Genomic DNA, 22813 nt, shown 5'->3' with positions numbered 1-22813 from the left:
CCACCAAGTTGTCATCTTGAACCAAATTGACCCAGGGCCCCAGCTGGAGGAAGAGATGACAGCAGGGTGGGGAGCCTCCTGGGCGGCACAGGGGGCAGTCTGGGAGTCCCTGTCACAGAGCAAGGCTCCCTGATGTCCCCTCTATTGGCTCAGGTAAGCACACAGGCAGTCGCACAGTCCCTGCTGGCTGGATGCCGCGCGGATTCTGCAACGTCCGACAGAGATGACTTCGAGAACATGATGCCGAGTGAAAGCAGCCAGACCCAAGACGACAGGACCAGTGCGATTCCATGCAGACGAGATGCGAAGCACAGAAGCTCTGCGGGGACAGAGAGTGGGGTGGTGGCTGCCTGGGCTGCCCGGTGGGAAGCCTGGGCGGGAATGATGGCTAAGGGGTGCAGGGGCTTCTTTGTGGGGTAATAAAAATGTCCTAGAATGGGTTGTGGTGATGGACACACAACGCTGCAAATATATTCCAAGAGCCAGTGGGCCGGACACCAAATGGTGAGGTGCATGAGATGGGAATTATCTCTGCACAGCTGCTGAAACAGCCCGACACTGGAAATGGAAAAGGCTCTGCAGCTTCCCAGTGGGCAGCCCCCTCCGGGAGCCCGCGCTTCCCTTGGAATCCCGCTGCGGCCCAGGACACCAGAGGCTCTCCCACCAAGCCCTGCTCCACAGCCCCTCTGTCCCAGAGCTCGCTGCTTCCTACTCCAGAGCCCCCGCGCCTGGCCAGGTCAGGCCCTCCGTCAGGCTCCTAGGGCTCCCTCATTCCTCCTTCGCACTCCCGCGGCTGCTGGTGAGAGACCTGCACTTCCAGCACCATCCATGGATGCCGCCTCCTCCATCACAGGGGGCGCTGCCCCAAGGCAGGGCCCATCTTCAGCTTGCCCATGGTGCCAGCACTCAGCACAGCGCCTGGCACACAGCAGACACTTGGGAAATGATTGTGGGCTGAATGGATGAGTCAGAAATCCAAATCCGAGGGGCTCACTTGGCCTCCAGCGCTGGCTCCACCACCTGCTGGCCATGTGACCCTGGGCAAGTCATGTCACTGCTTCAAGTCTCAAGCCTACCTGAGAGGAGCCAGCAACGAAAATGAATGATGAACGTGGAAAGTCCTTATGAAGAGGCTTCTTCCACTGCTGCCTCAGGCCACGGAAGCCTACTCTTCTAGCCACTCCTGCTTGAGTCCTGGATTCATCCTTGATGCCTCTCCTCCCCGCATCCCCCCATCCAGGCCATCAGCAGTTCCACAAGATCCACCTTTATAATATGTCAGGAAGCTGATGCAGCCCCTGCACTGCTGCCACTGCTGTGCACCCAGCAACTAGCATCTCTTCCCGGCGTCTTTGGTGTCTGCTCAGGTCTGCTGCTTCTACCCTTGCTCCCAACACAGAAACCAGAGTTTTCAGGTTAGACTCAACTCTGCCCCTCCTCATCTTTACACCCTCTAGGGTCTCTCTTCAGCTTTAGTAGAAGCGGCCAGTCCTCCAGAAGCCACAGGTGAGCCACACCATCTCCATAGCCACCCTTTGCCCCAGCTGCACTGGTCCTCATGCTCCTCATCAAATATCCTACGTGTGCTCCTGCTCGGGGCCTCTGCACTTGCTCTTCCTCTCCCTGGGCCTGGGCCCAGTTTCCGTGAGCCTCCCCCCTCACTTCCTTCAGGAACTTTGCTGCTGCTGACCTCATCCATGAGAGGAAGCTTAGCACCTTGGGGAGGACTTTCAACTTAAGAGCAGGGACCAGGGGCAAAAATGCGGGCTTCACCAGTTATGTAGCTGAATAACCCCGGGGGCAAGTGTCTTGACTTTTCTGTGACTCAGTTGCTCATTTCTGAAATGGGGGTAGATCCAGCCCTGTCCTTGATGGCTGTCGTGAGGCTCAGGTGACGCTGGTGAGCGTGGCCCACTTGTCTGCTGATACTGCTCCCTGGCCACCCTGCAGAGCCCCCCAGCCCTGCCCTCCTGCTTTCTCTTCCTGGCTAGTGTCCTCACAGACAGGCCAGGTCATCCAGTAACTTAGCCTGGCTGCGGCTCTCCCACTGCCGTGCTGGCCTCACGGGGCAGGGACTGTCTGTCCAGCTCATCCCTGCACACGGCACCGGAGGTGCTCAGTGACTGCGTCCTTGGTAAACATTCCAGTGCTGAGCAGACATTTATTTACCAACTGTCACAAGCCTGCTGGGTTCCCTCCCTCCTGTCACAGAGCAGACATTTCTCCCTTGGGCCCAGCTCACCCTCAGAGCTCCACATTCCTACGAGCAGCTTTCTAGCCACCCAGAAGTGGACAACTCACACTCTGCAGGTTCAAAGCCCGGGGTGGGACCTTCCCTAGAGACCTGACTTCATCCGTGGCGGGGTGCTGGTCACCCTCCTCAGCACCTCAGCTGGCTCCCATTCCCTTCCCTCCTCCTCTCCCACAAACCCCGAATGTGAAACTCCAGCCCTGTCTGCGGTGAGGACCTCCGCACCTCTCCCATCCCCTTCCCCGCAGAGCCATGGCCCTGGCCTTCCAGCCACACACCAGCTCCCTCCCTGGGCCCACGGTCTGCGCAGCAGCCAGAGGATGTTTCAAAACACAAGTGGAACCAACCAAAGCTCCACTCGGCAGCTCGGGAAGCCAGGATCCTGGTTGGCTCAAAACCACCAACGGGGCCTCTCAGGAGAACCTGACTCAGGGCTCCTGGGATGACGCAGCCACCCCCAGTCCCAGATAAAACAGCACTTGTTGTCCAAAAATCTAATTTACAAAATGGATTGACACAGAACCTTTTAGCTCAATAAATATTTGTGGAGTTGAATTGAAATGGAAAAATCGTTTCTAAAAATAGCACTTACAGTCCCTTCCGCTCCTGCCCCACAAGCTCTGGCCTCCTGGCACTTCCACCTCGGGCACCTGACTCCTCTCCCTCCTCTGCGGCCCCAAGAGGCTTCCCCCTCCCAGCCCTCTGGCCCAGTGTCCCCCCAGGCAGCACCCCCCCGGGCTGGCCCATGACTCCAGTGACCACCCACGCGACCTTCAAGTCCCTGTGCGGCCTGGCCATGCCCCATTCAAGGCTGGTCCCCAGCTACCTCCTGGGCCTTTCCTCCGAAGCCTTCGGCCCCATGTCCAACACGGACCCTGTCACCATCTCCTCCCTGATGACACCCAAGTCCCCAACATAGAAGTGTAGGCATCACCCAGGACCTGCCTTCCCCTCCCCAAATCTGCTGGTTCTGCCCTCAAATGTCTCTCAAAGGACCCCACCCCCACCCCGTGCCCAGTCTCCACCCCGGTGTTCAGTCCGGGCCCCTCCCCCTCAGGGAACATAAGCCTCATAAGCCACCCACCCACCCACCCTCCTGTCCCTATCCATCCTCCACTCCCCCAACTGCCCACTGTCCATCTAGCTGCCCTGGACTCCCCTTCAGCCCTCACCCCCTCGGCCCCTCCAGCCACTCGTCAGCCACATACCAAGCCACCGTACACCAGTAACCAAGGACTCCGATGCCTGGAGCCACATGCTGGACACCATGACGTGGAAATGACTTAGCCCTGTCCTTGGCCAGAGCTGAGCTGTGATGGGTGAACAGGAACCAGAGTTGGAGGGGAGTGGGGTGCATCTGAGCAGGGGGACAGATGGGGGCACAGACACGGCAAGGAAACACCTGGGTATCTAAGGAACGGACCAGACAGGCGGGAGGGACAGAGGTGGGTGGAAGGGCCACTGAGGCCAGCTCTGCCAAGGCCTGCAGAGCCAGGAAAGGAGCGTGGACCGCCTCAGGCGTGGATCCGGAACCAGATCCCAGCTCCACCGCCTGGTGGCTGGGTGACCGCGGAGGAAACCTCAGGGTTCCCTTCTGTAAAATGGAGATAAAGGGGCCGGGGTGGTGGCTCAGTGGCAGAGCACTTCCAAGCGTGTGAGGCACCACATAAAAATAAATAAGACAAAGGTAAAAAATGATAAAAGTACAGTCACCAAGGCTGCTGTGAGGGTTCAGGTGAGCACAGTGCCTGGGACCGCCCTCGACACACCCCAGACCCCACCGCAAACCTAAAGCCTTGGGAAGTGAAGAGCCCTATGCATGCTTTGTAATTTACCATGTGAACACATCTATGATGGAGCTTGATGTCTAAATTAGGCACAGATTAATAATAACAGCTACTAACAAAATAGAATCATAACAAATATACTGTAGTAAAAGCTACGTAAATGTAGTCGATTTCTCTCTCAAACTCTCTAATCGCGCTGGCGACCTCAGCCGCCTCCGTGTGCAGCTTCTTCTCTCTCCTCGTTAAGTGGGGAGCTCCCCCCTTCTCACTTAAGGAAGCATGACCTTTGCCATATCCCCACTGCCAGCATCACTATTCAGGTGCCTTGGAGCCATTATTAAGTAAAATAAGGATTACGTCAACACCAGCACTGTGACACCTCGACTGTGATCTAACACCTGAAATGGCTAGGATGTGACCAGTGGGCAGGTAGCCTACGCAGCATGGACACAGGGACGAAGGGGTGATTCATTCTGCTGGGACACAGCAGCACAGCTCAGGGCCTCATCACGCTACGTGGAACAGGACACAACCTAAAACTTACACATTGTCCATTTCTAGAATTTTCCATTTAACTTTTTCAGCCTACCGTTCATAGCAGGTAACTGAAACTAGAAAGCCAAACGGGGGCAGGTGCTCCTGTCTATAGAAAACACTCAGTGAATGTGACCGCTCGGCAGCACACATATTATTAATATCCTCCTCAGCTAGCAGACAACAGTTTTTCCCAGAGGAGGCAGGTACTGGCCTCGATTGCAAATCCCCTACCTTGGCATCTGCTGCTCTGAAGGAGCTTTACTACCCCTGCCCAGGGTCCAGCCACTGCCAGCCCTCAGGCTCTGGGCAGCCCCAGCCCCAGCCCCCACCCTGGCCTCACCTACCAACTGCCCGGAGCCTGGCTCTCCCATCACACGTCCCCAGTGCCCGGGGAGCTCCCAGTATGCTGTGCCCTAGTTTTGAGAAGCTTCGGTAGTTGCTCTGAGCTTTGTGCCCTGGGAGGCTTCCCCTCTGAGATCTTGGGATAGGAATGCTCTAGAACACTGGCCTGTTAATAGTCAGAGAGGCTCTTCCACACAGCACCAAGTGAGAGGCCCACAGCTTTCTCCTCTAATCCTTCCAGCTCTGCCAGGCCACCTTGTCACCCATTCTGCAGCTGGGGACACTGAGCCTTTGGTGGAGAAGGAAGTGACTTTGCCTGGGCAGCACAGGACGAGGGCTGAGTAGGAATTTAGGCTCAGGTGGGTCAGGCTCCAGAGCCCCGGCATCTCCCCTAGACCTCAGAGGTGGCCGCCCCAGAATGATCTAGTTCTCCTGATGATTCAGTCATGCGTTTTTTTGTTTGTTTGTTTTTTAAGAGAGAGAGAGAGAGAATTTTGATATTTACTTTTTTTTTTTTTTTTTAGTTTTCGGCGGACACAACATCTTTATTTGTATGTGGTGCCCAGCACCGTGTGCATGCCAAGCGAGCCCGCTATCACTTGAGCCACATCCCCAGCCCCTTGGTCATGCGTTTTCAGAGCACTGAGGAACTGTCGGGGAGAGCTTTGTGCAGGACAGAAACGCTCTGACCTGTCGCACCCAACGGGGAATGACGAGCCGCGCGCAGCAGCCACCAAGCACTGGAGACGGGACTGGTGCGACTGAGGAACTGCATCTTAATTTAATGTAAAGTTCAACGGCTCCTGCGGATGGTGACCGCCTGCTGGATTCCTCCAGCCAGGCAGCCTTTTAGCATTCTCAGCCCAACCTTGTGGGCAGGATGCTTGTAACCCACAGGACATTTTGTCATTGTGAGAGAGATTTCCGCCCGAGCCACCTGTTCCTGCTTTCATAAACTGAGGCTGCGCACACTTTCAGGTGAACTGCCTTGGGACATCCCAAGGTCATTCGAGACTTCATTGGCCAGCTCCTGCTCTGAACCCTATGTTGGGGACAAGAGCCCACCCACCTGTCCCAGCTCCCAGAGCTCAGCGCAGGGCAGGAGATGCGTGCTGCTAGGCTCTGAAGCAGGGCAGCTGGGCACAGGGACAAGGCATCCGCTCCGGGTGGAGCCAGGCGAGGCTGCAGAGAGGAGGGGCAGTGCCTCCGCCGCACTTCATGGTTTGCACTTCACACCTTGCCGCCACCGCCCGGGGCTTGTGTTCCTGGGCATGGGATTCACAGAGCGCACCTTTCTTGAGTGAGCGGAGTGGGGCCGTGGCCTTCGACCCCAGAGCCGCGAGCCTGAGCTAGTTTGGCCCCCAGTGTCCTCTGAATCTTCCTTTCCTGGGAAGGGTCACTCAGGAGCCGCCAGCTATGCCCAAATTTCCTTTTAGTAAAAGACCTGGGAATGGATGTTCCTTAAATCCGCCACAGGGCCAGTTCTGTAAGTCCCTAAACATTCCAGCTGTTCTGACAGAATCCGGGGCCCTTCACGGGCCATCAGAACTCTTCTGGGCTTGCTGGCTTTCAGAGGCCACGGAAGGCATCGCCCATAATCCCTTGTTTTCTCTTCCACATGCCCAGGGCAGCCGCAGGGCCCTGTCTCGGTGCCCTACTTTCCTCCTTCTGAACCGTTTTTAGGGCACACGGTTGGTGCATCTTGTCCATCTTGGAAGACATTTCTCTGTACTTCCTGATGGTGCTCTGGCCTGGGGTCTCCAGTCTTTGGGAGCCCCAGTGTTTGCAGCCCCTCCAGCCCCCACTGCGACGGCCCAGCCGGGGCAGCCACAGCCACCCCCTCCCTCATCCAAGCCTCACCCAGTTCCTCATGGTTTTTTGGAACAGAAGCAGGGAACGCTGTGCACCACAACGCTTCTTGAACCCCTCTCTGTGCATGGTCCCCCACTGGGCCAAGCTGAGCGATGAGCAAGTTGGTGTCCCTGGAACACCTGATCTGACGGTGGCAGGTGTGTAAACAGAGCTGGGGGGCTGCCTGGGAAGTGGCCAGGGCCACGGGAGCCCTGACCAGCCTGGGGGCCTACAGATACACTAAAAGGAGGGAATTTGGGCTGAGCCCAGGAGGCCCCCAGCTGGCAAAGCAGGAAGGAGATGGGAGGCAGAGGGCAAAGTCAGGAAGAGGGCAAAGTCCTCCATGTTTGGGGAACTCTAAGGGATTCAGCAGAAGAAGACAAGGGGACAGGGCTTGGAGCACGGAGGAGACTCCACACATCAAAGAAGCCCTGCAGTGCCAGACCGGGGTGTGGCCTTCTCCTTGGAAGCACCGGGGACCATCTCCTCTGACCACCGGGAAGACCAGGACTTGGTCAGGCTTGTGTGGGGAAAGGTTACCCAACAGCTCTGTGGGATGGCCTACAGGCGTAGGGTGATCCAGGGGAGAGCTGGCAGTGCCCTCTAGGTGGACCCATTAAGACTCATCAGAATGAACCCGTAAAACAGGGAACTTTATAGTATATAAACTACACTTCAGAACCGCCCCCAGGGAGGGGATGCTGGGCACAGCCCCAGGACATCCGGAGCAGGAGGCACTGCTGGAAGGTGGGCTGTGGGCAGGGAGAACCCCACAGGAAGGCCAGGGACACCGCTGGAGGCCTGGTGTTGGGGGTGTTGGGACAGTGAAGCGCTGGAGTAGACCGAGTTCCCTGGGGGAGTGGCCTGAGGGGAGAGGCTGGCCTGGACAGACTCCGTCCTCCACCACTCCCATGACTCCTGTTCTGTCCTCCACCACTGTCAAGGGCCGGGGGAAGACAGCAGGCTCTGGGGACAGCTGACCTGGAGGCCAGACCTCCTGCCGCTCACTGGCTGGGTGACCTCTGGTGAGCTGTTTAGCCTCTCTGAGTTGGCTAGGGGCCTCCCCTCTCCCACCCCAGGCGGCCTCTGGGTCAGCAGAGGCCTCAGGGAGGCCCAGGCAGTGAGGGCCTGCACCCCTCGCCACACCTGCACAGGGGGCACTGAGCCACGCGGGCCGGAGCCTCTCCCCCCGCCAGCTCCCTGCCACCTCCACAGGAAGCGCCTGGTGACCGCGGACTGGGTGCCGAGGACGGTGCTGCTGCTGAGCAGAGGGAGGGCTCACCCGCATCCCGAGATCCTCCTCAGGGAAACAGCAGGTGGGCACCGCCAGGCCCTGTGTTCTGGGGCACTGGCCCGGCCACGCGCAGGGAGCCGGGCGCTGAAGGTCAGGCCGGGCACTGGCTGGTGGGGGCTGCTCCCAGGCCAGCGGATGCGGACGGTCACCCAGGCCCCACGGCCCCCCTCACCAAGGACTGCTCTCCCCACGGTCCAGCTCTTCTCCCACCCCAGCCCCCCAAGCTCACGTGAGACCTCACTGGTGTCCCACCCACGCGGGCGCCGGGCACCGTCTCTCAGGCGTGGGGGCTGCTGCCCAGAGGGAGGGGCCCGCCAGGCCAGGCCCAGCTGAAGGGTTCAGACCTCCTGCAGGGGTCTCTCCTGTCCCAGCTGAACTTCCCGACAGGAGCTGTGACTTATGGACGTGATGACCCTGCGCCTGATCGCTCCCAACCAGGGTGCAAGTGTAAGGAAGTTGTCCCCAGTTTGTTGATCAATTAAAAATCACACCAGAACTGTGCAGGGCAAACCGTGACACTGAACACCTACTGTGCGCCAGGATTCATACTGGGCACTTCACACCCGCCACAGTGACGGGGACGTACCGCAGCCACCCTGCCTCCTGCCTGTCCCTCTGTCACGTTGGGCACGTTTCTGTCTCACAGTCTCTGCACCTGCTGGCCCCTGGCTTGGCCGTCCCTTCCCACTGGCAGCCTGTGCCCCTGGCTTTATCCAGGCCCCTGCTCAGATACGCCCTCTTCTAAAATAGCGAATCCACCCAGATAAACTATTGCTCATTGTTCCCCATCATCACACTCCTGACGACTTGACAGTCCTTGTTCAGTGCCCTTCCCCCTCGAGAAAGTGAGCTCCACGAGAGCAAAGACCTCACTGTTCTGCTCACCGTCGATCCAGCATTCAAAACAGTGGTCACAATTCTTATTAAATGCTCAATAAACATCTACTGGGTGAATGAATGAAGAGTAACAATCTCCAGTCAGATGAAGAAACAGAGTACATCAGGCATTGCTAATGATCTCCCAATATCTCTTTTCTCCTTTTTCTTCAGTAACTGAACTCCAGAATTTTAGCTAGACACTTGGTTACCCAGAACATTCTACTTCCCTGCCTCCTCTGCAGCTAGTTGTGGCCATATGACTATGTTCTTAGTACAAGAACATAAACAGAAATCATATGTGAAATTTCTAGGAAAGTCAACTTCAGAAGTCACATGTACAAATTCTGTTGGCTGGGATGAGGATATGATGGCTGGAGCTGGAGTAGTCATCATGAACCATGAGGTCAAGCTCCACTAGATGGAAGACACAGTAACAAGATGGAAGGAGTAGAGTTTCCCGATGATTACAGAGCCACCAATTCAGTCCTGAACTACCTCTTCAGACTTTTATGTCGGAGAGAAATGAATTTCCATCCTATTTAAGCTGCAAATTTGGCATTTCCTGTCACTCAGAACTCAAATTTCACAGCTTTTCTATGAAAGTGCTAAGATTCAAACCCTGACCATCAACAGAAATGGTGTCTATCTCATTCTCTACGGCACCCCACAGCCAGCACAGGGCCTGGCACACAGTAGGTGCTCAATAAATATCAGCTGAATGAATGACAAACAGGCAACTACGGGACCTTCTATCTGGCCTGATGCCTGTGCTCCTTGCTCTGGCCCCAGACTCTTCTCCCATGGCCCCTTCTACACACACTTGAGAATCCATCCCTCCTCCCTCTGACACTAACAGCTTTGCTTCTCTTCTGATGGCACCACCTGAACTTTCTGAGGTCCACTGACACCAGAGACCAGGCCCTGGGGGGAGCTTGGGAAGAGTTGCTGATGGGCCCCGTTTGGTCCTCCCGAGAGCCTGTGCCGGGGGATCTGAGAGTCCTACACACGTGCCTCCCTGCCTGACAGCCCTCGGGGGCAGGCCCCGGCCAGGCCTGAGGAAGGAGGGAAAGCCTCGGGTGCAGTGCAGCGCTACTCACCACAGCAGGGCACTGGGGCTGCTCTGTGTGAGCTTCTCCCCTGCAGCTGTTCCCACAGCCCTCACTGGAAGGCGCCCTCTCCCAGGCCCACCAGAGTCCGCAGCTCAGCACCGTGAGTTCACATGGATTCACTTCATGGGAAACAGACATCAAGGTCAGAGTATGAATGAGCTTCAGGAACAGAGAGGTGGCTGGAGAGAGCTGAGGCGGGGAGAGCAGGGCTTGGGGCCAGGGTCCTAAACCCTGAAGCCACGGAAGGAAAACCAAGAGGGCTTGTACAAGATGCGGCATGTGAGGCCCTTGAGAGTGCAGATAAGCCACTTCCTCCCGTGAGCACGTCATCCGCCGGCTCATCCCACTCCACACAAGGGGCACAACCTGTCTTTTCTGTCTGCACCACTTTGTGGGTTCTGCACCCCCATCTGCAATGCCATCTGCCAATCTCGGCTGGGCAACATCCTGCCCATTCTTCAAGGCCTGGTCGAAACCCCGCCGCCTCCAGGAGGCCCTCTCTGATGTCTCTTCCGTGCACAGAGTTCCAGCACCTTCCTTGCCCAGTAAGGCCCGAGCTTCTCGGAGCGGGCAAGGCTGGCTCACACAGGGCAGGTCTTCACTAGCCCTCATATGGGCGGCCAGGCCAGCCTCTGGCCACTGGCAAACACAGGATGCCCACAGCCCTGTGGACTCTGGACTCTGCCCATGGAGGGTGGACCTTGGTGGTCTTGGTGGTCAAGACTCTCCAAGGGAGTCCACTGCATGCTGCATTTCAAGGCCCTCCAGCAGGGCAAGGTGAGTAAATGTCCACTGAAGTGAAAATTGAAATAGTATCAGAAGAGGCTGCCCTGTGCCCAGAAGAAGAGCCCCTGTGGCGGGCTGTGGATGGAGTCTGCTTATCCACTCCACACGCCCTGACGGAGCACCCACTAACAAGCACTGGTGGCAAGAACAGTTGACGCCAGTTGTACACATGCCAGGGGCAAGGCTCAGGGCTCAAACCGTCCAAGTCACTCATCAACCCTCGACCTGACAGACATACTGTGTTCTATTCTCCCGCTTCACAGATGAGGAAATGAGGCCCAGAGAGAAGTGACCTAACAAGGTCTCATGGTTGGAAAGTGATAGAGCTGGGATTTGAACTCAAGCCAGCTAGGTCCACGCTCCATCCACGGCAGGATGGTCCAGACCTGTGAACGAACAGACCTGACCCAGTTTGTCCTAATGGGGAAGGAGACCCCAAATACAAAGACAAGACATACACTCACACTATGGCACACGCGAGGAAGAAAACGAAGCCACTCCCCAGAAGTCAGCGTGCAAGGCTCCTCTGGCAGGTGTCGGAGGCAGGCTCTTTGCCTCAGGGTTCTCATATATACATCAGAGCGTCAGGGCCAACAGACACCTGGGGTCCATTCAGCTGGCGCATCCCAGGGCCCCACCTTGCTTTTTCTTAGGCCTGGGTTTCCCTGTTAGCGGCTGGGCTTGGCGGAGAGCAGGGCCTGAGTGACTCCAGACCCCCCCAGTCCAGCTGCCCAGGGCCCCTGGACTTCCAAGGCCAGGGCGTCCTGGGCTTCCTAGAGCGGGGGCTTTGGGAGAGCAGCCTCCAGCTGTCTCTATGGTGACTCCAAGGCCTGGGAGGGGAGTGGTGACACTAGGACCTGGAAGTGGCACCCGGCTCTCCCCTCCCAGGAGGAAGGCCCTCTGTGCCCAGGGGACTACACCAGGGGAAGGTCACCGGTGGCTCTGAGGGCTCAGCCAGAGCCCTGTTGCCTCCACATGGCGGTGAGAATGAGGCGGAGGGTCCCACCCCACGGAAAGGACACGACACCAGGGCCCCAGGCCCAGCTGAGGTCCAGTGCCCCTCCCCTCAGGCCCATGAGGTTGGCTGCTGTCCGCGGTGCTGAAACCCCAATCAGGCTCCCAACATCAGACCCCGCTCAGAAATACTTTGAAGAGCAGCCTCTGAACTTCACCTGGAGGGGGCATCGGGAGTAAGAAAGGAAAACCAGTTCTCAGGGACAGGAGGGAGCCAGGGCCACAGGCTCCACACTTCCCAGCAGTGTGGTCTTGACCAACTCTTCTTTCCAACTCTGCTTCCTCAACATGGGGGTGATAACACACGGGTCTGCGCAGTGAGGGTGGGTGCCGATGTGGGGTGTGTCAGAGGGAGGGGCCCAGTGGATGTCACCTACTGCTGTGAGATTTCACACTTATTCTTTGGGAGGCTGCCTTTGGGTGCAGGCTGTGGAGCTTGGCCTTCCAAGACTTTTACCTGCCTCTGCTCCCAGAGTCCCGTAAAGCAAGCACTAAAATCAGCATAAGAACACAGATGAATGTTCTGAGGTTCAAGGACATTAAGTTAGTTGCCCAAGACCAGACGGCTAGTGAAGTGGGGGACAGAGGTTCAAGCCAGCTACACTGAAATCACTAAATCTACCCTCACCCGTATCCCACTGTCCAGACTGAGGAACAAGGACCAGACAGGAACTGACGCCATGAGTCACCCAGACAACCTAGAGTTCCACCTCCCAGTATGGGCCTCTTCCTGCTGCTCCAAGCCAGGCTCCCTGGGCAAGGCGACCAGGACCCTCCTCCCACATGCACAGAACTGCAGTGATCCCTCTGCAGTGATCCTCTGCTTTGCCGGAAGATCTCCTGTCCATGCAGAGACATGAAGTGGCCCAGAGACAATGTGTACCAGCTGTGGCCACAGGCTGGCGGCGACGCAGCACCTACCAGTGCCCTTGCCAGCAGGCATCTCTGTGCACCAGGGACAGGGTGGCACTGGGGCAGCACTGGTGGGGCCCCTCCAGCTCTGGCCTGGTTTCTCAGCAAGTAGGAGGGCCACACACACACCAGGCTGCTCCTGTCCCCAATTCCCTGCGGGGTGGAGTGTGCACTGGCATGCACAACAGGTACAGTTCAAATCCACCCATGGGGCAGAGTCCTGGACACCTTGGAAATCCAAATCCTTCCCTCCAGGAGGTACAGCCTGGACCTCCAGTGGGAATGAGGCTGGTGAGGCATTAAAAAGTGGTGAAACCAGAAACTGCTCTCAGATCTGGTCCTCCTAAGCTGGGTGACCTTGGATAAATCATATCATTGGCCTTGTGTGGTGTCACCTATGGGAAACGGGGCTCCTGGTGTGGGGTAAGGAGGAATCATGATTTTGATTACTGCTGGAAGAGAAGCAGCTTAAATGAGAATCCTAGGGATAAATCCCAGCCCCCAGGGTTGGTATCTCCTTGGCCACCCCATGCCCAAGTCACAGCTATCAATAGCCACAATGTCTATAGCACCCATCTTCCCCAGCTCCGTTTCTTCCATCTGGGCTCCGCCCTGCATTGACCCATTTTTTTTTTTTTGGTGGCTTCTCAGCTCAGACAGTTGCTCTCTGTGGGGCCCAGTCCTATAAATCACAGCTGATTCCATTGAGCGGGGAGCTGCTGCCGCCCATGCATTTTGTGACCATTAATCAACATTGGTGGTACTGGGGAGGATGTCACAGGGCCTTAGAGGGAGCTGGGCCTGGCCTCAAGACTGGAAAGTCTTCTGGGTTGAGGCCTCCAGCCCCCGACAACACCCCTTGTCCACCCCTTGTCCACGGTCCCTATTCAGACCACCTCACCTCCCACCCTCGTCAGGCGACACATCGTCCATCACTCACCGTGGAGCTGCTGGTCTTCGCCCCCTCACTGGGGAGACCCTGGCCCAAGAAGAGGGCACAGGGTGGAGCCACCACCTCACTCTGTCCCAGCCCAGGAAGACCCCTCCTACTTGCTGGGCCCAGGTCCATAGCCTGCTCTCTGGACCTCGGGGTCCGCTCCAGCTGCCCAGGGCCCCTGGGAAATTAACCCTCTCACCTGATTCCCTGATCCAACAGCCTGCTGCCGTCCCCACTCTTCAGTTATCAAGTCTGGGCAACACTGGGAGAAGCCTGTCCTCCCACCTGTTCACCATCTGATATTTAGCAAATCTATTGTATGCACTAGGTACAGGGACTGAGGGGTGACAGTGTAGTGGTGACCTTAGTGCAGGCTTTGGGGCAGATGGTCCAAGACCAAAGTCCACCTCTTTCCTGGTAGAGAAACTGATGCCCAGAGGGGAAGTGACATGCCCAGGACCACTTAGCAGAGGGGATCCTCAACATCAGGACACACCCCTCCCATGGACCTTCATCAAGTAATAGAGCCTCTCTCTACTTGATTTCCCCATCTCTAAAATGGGAATGATGGAAGCTTGGTGTGGTGGCATATGCCTGTAACCACAGTGACTTGGGAGGCTGAGGCAGGAGGATCACAAGTTCAAGGCCAGCCTGGGCAACTTAGGGAGAGCCTATCTCAAAATAAAAAACAAAAAGGGCTGGAGACGTGGTAGAGTGGTAGAATGCTTGCCCTGGGTTCAATCCCTAACACCAAAAAGTAAAATATAAAGTTAATTAATTATAAAATGGGAATGATGGGAACCGTGCCTCTCTGCCAGGGCAACAATGGGATCAAAGACCCTTGAAGTGTCGGGTGCAGTGGTGCACACCTGTAATCCCTGCGGCTCAGGAGGCTGAGAAGGGAGGATTGAGAGTTCAAAGCCAGCCTCAGCAACTTAGTGAGACCTTAAGCAACTCAGTGAGACCCTGTTTCTAAGTAAAGTACAAAAAAAAAAGGGCTGGGGATGGGGCTCAGTGGTTAAGTGCCGCTGAGTTCAATCCTTGATACCAAAAAAAAAAAAAAAAAAAGCCTGTGATGGTGTGGCACCTGGCACATATTACATGCTCAACAAGTGTCAGGTGTCATTGTTGTATGCCAGGCTCTTTCTAGGGGTTAGAGTAATCAGCAAAACAGATGTGGACTCTGAGCTCAAAATTGGCAAAATAATTATGTCATGATAAGTGTCCCAAAGACCTGGGATAGAGAAAACTACAGGCCAAGATAGAAGCCACAGAAGGCCCCTCCGAAAAGGACGTTGGCGCTGAGAATTGTAATGACAAGAACTGCCACTTGATCTGGGCAGAGTCAACGCCCAGGCAAAGGCCCTGAGGTATGGAGCAGCCAGGGAGGAGTGAGCAGGGAGCATGTTCCCTCTCCAGACCTCAGGTTCCCTTTAAAGCAGCCAGAAATAGCCCGGCCCTCCTCAGAGCTAGCTAGCAGTAGAGTTCGCTCCACTGGGTGGGGGGAGCGCTCTGGGAGACCTGGCCCAATCTGCTGGCATGTGACCTTGGCCGCATCCCCTTCCCCTTCATCCCTTGGGGCTGACTCAAAGCTGCTGAGTGGTGCCTGACTCACTACTTAAGTGACAGCTAATTACGCCGCCCCCTCGCCCGCCCCACTGCAGTACCTGCATCAGAGCTCTTTGGATCCCGACCCCCCTCACGACACAAGCTTCCAACCAGCCCCCTGAGGGGCCAGGTCTTGCTAGAGGGCCCCCTTGGGGTCCACTGGGAGACTGGAGGGAGGCCCTACTGGGAACCAGCTGCTCCCCTCTTCTCACATCCTCCCCTCTGCCCCTATCCCCACCCCCTGGGGACGCACAGCCTGTGATCTGATACACCCATTTCTTTGGCCACAGGGGTCAAGGTGTGTCAAGGTCAGCAGAGGCCTCTGATCTAGGCTGGGGCACCTGTCCAGGTAAACTGGGCATGGACTGTGGTTGCAAGAGGCCCCTGGTGGCTTCCTTCCTGAGCTTCCCATTCCCCACCGCAGCAGGCAACTGGGCGGGTGAGTCACAGCCCTGCACACACAGGCCCAGCGCCTCTGCTCCTTGGAGCAGCCACGCGCAGGTGAATCACAAGACGGGGCCTGAGCCACACCAGACCAGCCCTCAATGTGTGTGCAAATGTGGGTGTCCCGGGGACATCCCCCTCTGTCCATTCTCCCTTCCAGAATACGGAGAATTTCCAGAGAAAGGGAGTGTGCAGAGACTGAGGGCAGCTGGGAGGGAGAAGCTGAGGCTGGAGACTGGGGGACCCCCCCAACCACACTCCTACTCAGGGCTCTGTTCCCAGGAGAGGGTGCTGGGAACTTAAGCCTCACTCTGGTGGGGGGCAGGGAGGCAAGGCTGATTAGCATAGTCATGAGGAGCTGCCCATATGAATATGCTAATTATACCTCTGGCTACTCCAGGTTCCCATCCTGCCCAGCTCGGCGGCTGCCTCCGGCTTCCTCTATGGCTTCCTCTGCCTCAACTGCCCAGCCCAGAATTCACTTTTCCTGAGGCCTCGGCTGCTTCAGGCCTTCCGGGGCCTTCCCTCATCTGCCATTCCTACCTTGGCACCTTTGACAGAGCTGTGGACCCCAAGCAAAGGCCTGCAGGTTCACGGCCCTGCAGTTCATCTCCCACACCACCGTGTGGCTTTGCCCTCATGCTCTGCATGTCACACTGGTCCTGTCCTGCCTCCCTCACTGGGGTCAAAATGCACACCACATCACATCAGCTCCTGCCTCAACCCCTGGTGGCTCCCCACTATTCTCAAGTTGCAGTGCCTCTGGAGGCTGCTGGGTCCCCCCACTCTAGCGTATCCCCTGGCTCTTGCTCCCTGGCTCCCCGGCAAGCTCTCGCCTTCTCGGGTGACTTGCTCACTCCTGCCTCAGTGCCTCTGCCACACTGTTTCCCTGCCTGCAGTGGCCTTCCCTCCTCTTCACCCGAGTAGCTGTCACTCATTCTTCAGAGATTAGCTCAAAGACACTTCCCCAGGGATGACTTCCTGCCCCTGACTAGGTTGGGACTCTACTTTATTGCCTGCTTGTATTTAATTATTTCTGTGGCCATCTGATGAACTGGGAGTGCCCTGAGGGCAGAGCCCAGGCTACCCAGGGCCTCACATGGGGATGGTGCCCAATAAATGCTTGCTGTGTGCAACTGGAGGTTTTTACTATAGTTCTAGCAGCCTCCAGATGGGCCTCCTTGCCACCCCCAGGTACTCATGGCAGCTCTCCGGCCAGCACCTGCTTTCAGCAGGCAATGCTCCCGCACACGTCTAGCATGTCACTCACAGCTTCGGGGGCTTCCTCTCCATCTGGACCCTCCCCGCTTCCTGAGCAGCAGGGGCCATGAGGCTCAGAGGCCTAAGCTCCTCACCCACCCTGTGGTCAGTAGGTCAAGGTGGAACTCAGCTCTGAAAGATCCCACAGCACCTCCACCTCCTTTCCTAGGGCCTCCGCTTCCCCATCCTTGGGCAGGCCGAGCCCCATTTCCTCTTGGCATAGGGCTGAACATAAAGAGAGATAGGAGGGACTTGGGGGTGCCTAAAAGGCTGGAATCTACCAAGTGGGATCTGGCATCTCCTAGCTCAGGTGGCAGCCAACAACCAACCAGGGACTTCTTCCCCTGGAAAGGGTGGAAAGGGTGACGTGGTCCCTGGGACCCGAGGTGGGAGGGGCAAGCCTGGGCTAGCCCTCCTGGGCAGGAAGGGAGGCAGCCATCACAGCTCCTTTCAGTGCTGCAACATTAACCCCTAGCACCGCGGGGTCAGGAAACCCCAGGAGGAGGGGTGAGTGTCTGAACCCTGCCCTCGGCACCTGCCACACAGGTGTTGTCTGCTGCCTTCTCCTCTGCCCTGCTTCTGACCATGACGCCTCTTTCAGCGCCATGTGGTCTTGGCTTCGCTCTTTACCTGGACCTCCTGCCCCGCTTCTCCAGCTGCTTGGAGAAGGCCTGCTCACCCCCAGGCCCAAGCCCACCCCCAGCGCCACCCTCTCCCATCGCTGGCGCAGGGAGCTGCATGCAGTGACATCATTTGAATGAGCTTTTGGGTGAGTGGGCATCATCCCCAAACACTGTCAGCTCTAGCTCTGCCCTTGGGGCTGGATCCGGCTGACTTCCAGTGGGCATGTGAATCAAGCAGGGTTTCGATTTTGGCTTTGTCCCTTGGGCAAGGAACTTAGACTCTCTGAGCCACAGTTCTAATTTGCAAAAATGGATTTGGTGTCCTTACCCAGCATGGGGGAAAGCTGGGACCCCCATGGGGAAGAACAGGGCCCCTCAGTTCCCTGCCCCTGAGAATGCTGGACCCCATTCTGCCCCCTCAGTCCCGCCCACACAATCCGGGCCAGGAGGTGCCTGGCCACACACACCAGTACGCCAGCCGTCATCCCATCAGAGATGAGACCCAAGCAAGACACACACGGTTGCTGGCCTTGAAGGCCATGGGAGAGGTAGAAATTAAACAAAACCATTGATGTAGGATGTGATTATCGCCATGAGACAAAATAAAGCCCGATAAAGTGCAAGTCGGGGGACTCTGGGAAGGGAACATCTGAACTCAGGCCACAGGGAAGTGAGGGAGTAAGCCCTGCAGCCTCTGGGGCGGAGTGCCCCAGGCAGAGGAAACTGCAAAGTGGAAATGGGATGTTGACGGAACTGCCAATATTAGTTAAGGAATAGCACAGGATGGGGGTCAACAGTTGTCAACTGGGTGACCTTGGAGCCTAGAAACTTCGGCTCTGTAGCCTTTGTCTCTATAAGTCAAACGAGCCTGGGAAGATGGTATAGATAGTTATAAGGATGGAAATGGAGCAGTCGCTGGAGGAAGTGCAGAGTAACACACACTGTTAACATGGACTAGACTGGTAATGTCTTTAAAGGGACTGTCCCCTGTAGGGTGGCCCTGGTCACAAGATGGGAACAACTCATTGAAACAAAAACCTTGCAAAAGGGCTGCTGTCCTGTTAACAACATTCCTTTTTGACTTGATCTATCAGCCCTAAGTTTTTCACCCTGGGAAGTAAACCAGTAACTAAAGGCTGGAGGTGGGGGCCCTGTGAAGGAGAGCTTGGGCAGTTCTGGGAACCCGCACCCCAGGGAGGAGTCAGGAAGTCTTCCCAGAGGAGGCAGCTCTGCACCTGGGGCTGGGAGGATGTCCAGGTGGCCAGGAGGTGAAGGGAGGCTTCAGAGATGGGGAGATAGCACGTGCCAAATGGTAAAGAGGGGGTCCAGGGTCCTGAGTGTTCCGGGCTAAGAGAAGAGGGCAAGGGGAAGGAGAAGCAGTGAGCACAGGAGCGCAGGAGTAGCCACTCGCTGCGTGTGGGGCCGAGGTGCCCAGCCTGGCCTGACCCTCCCACTCTCCACAGTCACAATGATCCAATCTCCATTCCCCAGGCGATGGCATTGTGAATGCTGGGCTCCCTGTTCCTCCTGTTACCTACCAGGCGGGGGCTCAGTATTCCCATTCTGTAGAGGAGCAAACGGCCTGCAGCCATAAAGCAACTTGCCCCGGGTTCTACAGTCATAAGGGGCAGCGACAAGACGAACCCTCAACCATCAGACCCACAGCTTCAGAAGAGGGCACCAGGGAGTCACAGAAGGGTTTTGGGCAGGAAACTAATGTCATGCAATCTGTTCTGGAAAAATCTTCTGGTGGCACACAGCAGGAGGGCTGACCCGACAGAGGCTACTGTCACTGTCTCTATGGCGGGGCCCCCAGCTCAGTCTCCCCATGAGAGGAGCCACAGGCCCCAGCTCAGACACCTCTGTGAGGGGAGAGGAGAACGCTTGGCAAGGCTTCCTGCCACCCACCCCAGGGGCTCGGGAGCCAGCTCCAACCTGCAGCTTTAATTAAAAGGCCTTTTAAAACCATTAGAAGCAATAATAATAAAACCCCAATAGAACACCGAAGCAGCGCAACTGGGACTGTCTGCTGAGAATGAAAATGGGCACCTGGCGGTTCTGCCACCTGGGGGCAACGGGCTCGGGCGGGAGGGAGGCATGACTTTCCCCTCCAGGGCACCTGTCAGCCCCAACACTGGCCTGGAGTGGCAGGACTGAGGGGAGGAGACCCCCTGTATCCGGAGGCAGCTGCCCCTGGGCCATTTGGGGGATCCTCAGGATAAGGCTGTGGCTGCAGTGTCTCCCACCCCATCTCAGCGACCAGCCTCCCTGACCTTCAAGGCTCAGATGGCCTCCCCTTCACCTTCACCCAGCCTGGCAAGAAGCCAAATTTGCCCCTGGCCTCCATAGTGCCAGCCCTGGGTCTGGTTCTGGTCACCTTTATCTCCTGGAAACAGCACCAGCCTCCTAGTGGGGCCTCCATGTCCTCCTGGGCCCCTGAAAACTGCACCCCCATCACACCCACAGGGGTTTTTCCAAACTGCAAACCAACTGGGCCTCCATGCTACCCCCACTGATCCTGCCAATGGCTCCCCACCTCCTCTGGCATATCCTTCCTCCCCCTGGCATCCCCTCCCATCCCTCTCTCCTCTGTTCCCTGAGTGAGCCCAGCCCTTCCCACCTCAGGGCCTTTGCACAGAAAAGTGGAAAAAAAAAAAAAAGCCACTCCGTATCCTGCACCTCCCTGACTGGCTCCTTCACGCAGTAGAGCTCAGCCTCAGTCACGCCCTCCCAAAGCCTCTGATGACCATCTGTCCCCAAAAGCCCCAGTTGTTCTTTTCCACTGTATATGTAATTTTTTTAGTTTTTGATGGCTCTTTATTTTATTTATTTATGTGTGGTGCTGGGGATCGAACCCAGTGCCTCATGCATGCTAGGCAAGAGCTCTACCACTGAGCCACAACCTAAGCCCACACATAATATTTTCAACACTCTCTTGTCTGCATCTCCTGTCCCCTCATAGGACAACCTGGAAGGGCAAGTTTGGGTTTGGCTTATTCACAGCTGTGCCTTCAGTGCCTGATACAGTGCCTAGCACACAGCAAGTGCTCAATCAATGCTTGCTGAACAATGCAATAAATAGAGCTTTCTGCTGTAGATGAGGCCCTGCCTTACCTTCCTGCAGCCCAAGGAGATACTATTCCCCAAAGGTCTGGCCACCTTGTGAGCAGCAGCTGACCCTGGGGGGAGGTAAGTGGGGACAGTGTCTTCCCAGCTTCCCCGGGTTTCCTGCTGACACCCCTAAAGACAGGTCCCATGAGCTTTCCAAGTATAACTCCATACTGTAGGGACTGGACAAGATGCTCTTCAGGTTCTGCTCTACATTTTTGCCATTTGGCAAACACCCGTTAGCACCTCCTTGGTGCCAGCCCTGAGCTAGGTACACAGATCTGCACCCACAGAGACGCACAGAGAAGGTCTCTCTTCAGGGAGACCCAGCCAGGAAGGGAGTGGGGTATGCAGGACAGAGGTGTGGAGTGGTTGGGGGGCAGAGGATAAAGCTGCGCGTGCACCAAAATCCTCCCTCCACCACTCAAGTTCTGGGTGGCAGTGGGCAAGGGACCCCACCTCTTTGAGCCTCAGTTTCCTCATGAAATGTGGGATGACCCTGTCTCATGCCACAGTGGTTGTCCTCTGTGTGAGAAACAGCACGGTACCTGGTGCACTGTGAGCGCAGCCGCATGGGTTGCTGGGAGGTAGGAAGGATGAGGGCAGGTGTGGCTTTCTCAGAGGAGGCAGCCTGGAACCAAGCCTTGAAGACGCGCAAGTCCACGGGAAGCAAGGCGGTGGTGAGGCGGGAACAAGTGGGGTGTGTGGCAGGGCGGCACCAGCCTACAGAATGGCTTTTGTTTTTAGGGTTTTTAGAAGTGCCTTCAGCTGGAGTGTAGCTCAGTGGCAGAGCACTTCCCTAACATGGGTGAGGCCCTGGGTTTTATCTCTAGTCTCACACACACACACACAATCCCTTGATTAACTTCTTAGTATGAAAAAATTTTTAAACATCCACAAATGTAGACTGCACTTTAAGCCAGGTGCCTATGACCTCAGAACCCCACCCTCACCCCGCATGACCCCAAAGTGGGACCAGATGGCCTCAGAATCCACTGCGAGGCCAGACACTCTGAAGCCCCCACACCTTCCCCAACCAGCCAGGCAGGACAAATGTTCAGTTGTTAGAGATGGAAGTAGCATCTCTCTTTTACTAACTAGTGTAAAAAAGAGAGAGAGAGAAAGAAAGAAGAAAAAATAAGTCTTTTTCCAGCCAGACTACATTTCCTGCCTCTGAGAGGGTGAGAATTTGCTCTTGGAAGGAAAGAAAGCATCTCCTGTCTGGAGCTTCCTCTTTGAAGCTCCATGAATATACATGGTGGCAGGCAGGCAGCTCTGAGATGCTAACAAGCTGCCTCACCTCGGGAAATTGGGGTCACCAGCCTCGAGGGGGCCTTTACTGGGAATGGCTGGGGGGTGAGGGGGTGCTGGTGAGACTGGAGACCCAGGCTGGCCCTGGGAAACTCCTTTCCCTCTGGGCCCCTATTCTCTGCCCTGAAAAATGGAGACGTTCCCTCCTGCGGCTGCCAGGGACTGAATGTGATGTAAAGTGAAGCACGAAACATGGCACGGGGTATGCAGCAGGCACTCAATATATGCTGCTGTTTATTTTGCAGACCCTCTGGGCTGGGTGTGACCATTGGAACAATTGACAGCAGTGGGGAGAGCTGGGCTTGGCAATCCCTCCGGACCTGGGTTCAAATCCCTGCTCTGTCATTAGCTCATGACAAGAAATAGCACCCTCTTTGCACCTCAGTTTTCTCATCAGCAAAATGGGAAGAATTTTTTCACCTTGGCTGGGAGCTGGGAGGTGAACTGGGCCCTTCCTGTGGCTATGCCTGGTGTGGGTGAAGGGAGGTGGTGGGGTGGGTACGGGAAAGAATGCAGGCCTTAGAAACACGCTCATTTCCTTTTCTTTTTTCTTTCTTTCTTTTTTGTTTTTCTTTGTACTTGGGAGTCACAACTCTGGACATTTAAATTTTTAAAAACAAATTTTTAAATTTTGAGAAAGGGTCTTGTTAAGTTACTTAGAGCCTTGCTAAGTTGCTGAGGCTGGCTTTGAACTTGTGATCCTCCTGCCTCAGCCCCCTCCACCCCAGCCCTGGCCCCGAGCTGCTGGATTACAGTCGTG

This window comes from Urocitellus parryii, chromosome 6 (genome assembly GCF_045843805.1).
Source record: "Urocitellus parryii isolate mUroPar1 chromosome 6, mUroPar1.hap1, whole genome shotgun sequence".
In the NCBI taxonomy this organism is placed as follows: Eukaryota; Metazoa; Chordata; class Mammalia; order Rodentia; family Sciuridae; genus Urocitellus; species Urocitellus parryii.
This window is presented reverse-complemented; position numbering follows the sequence as displayed.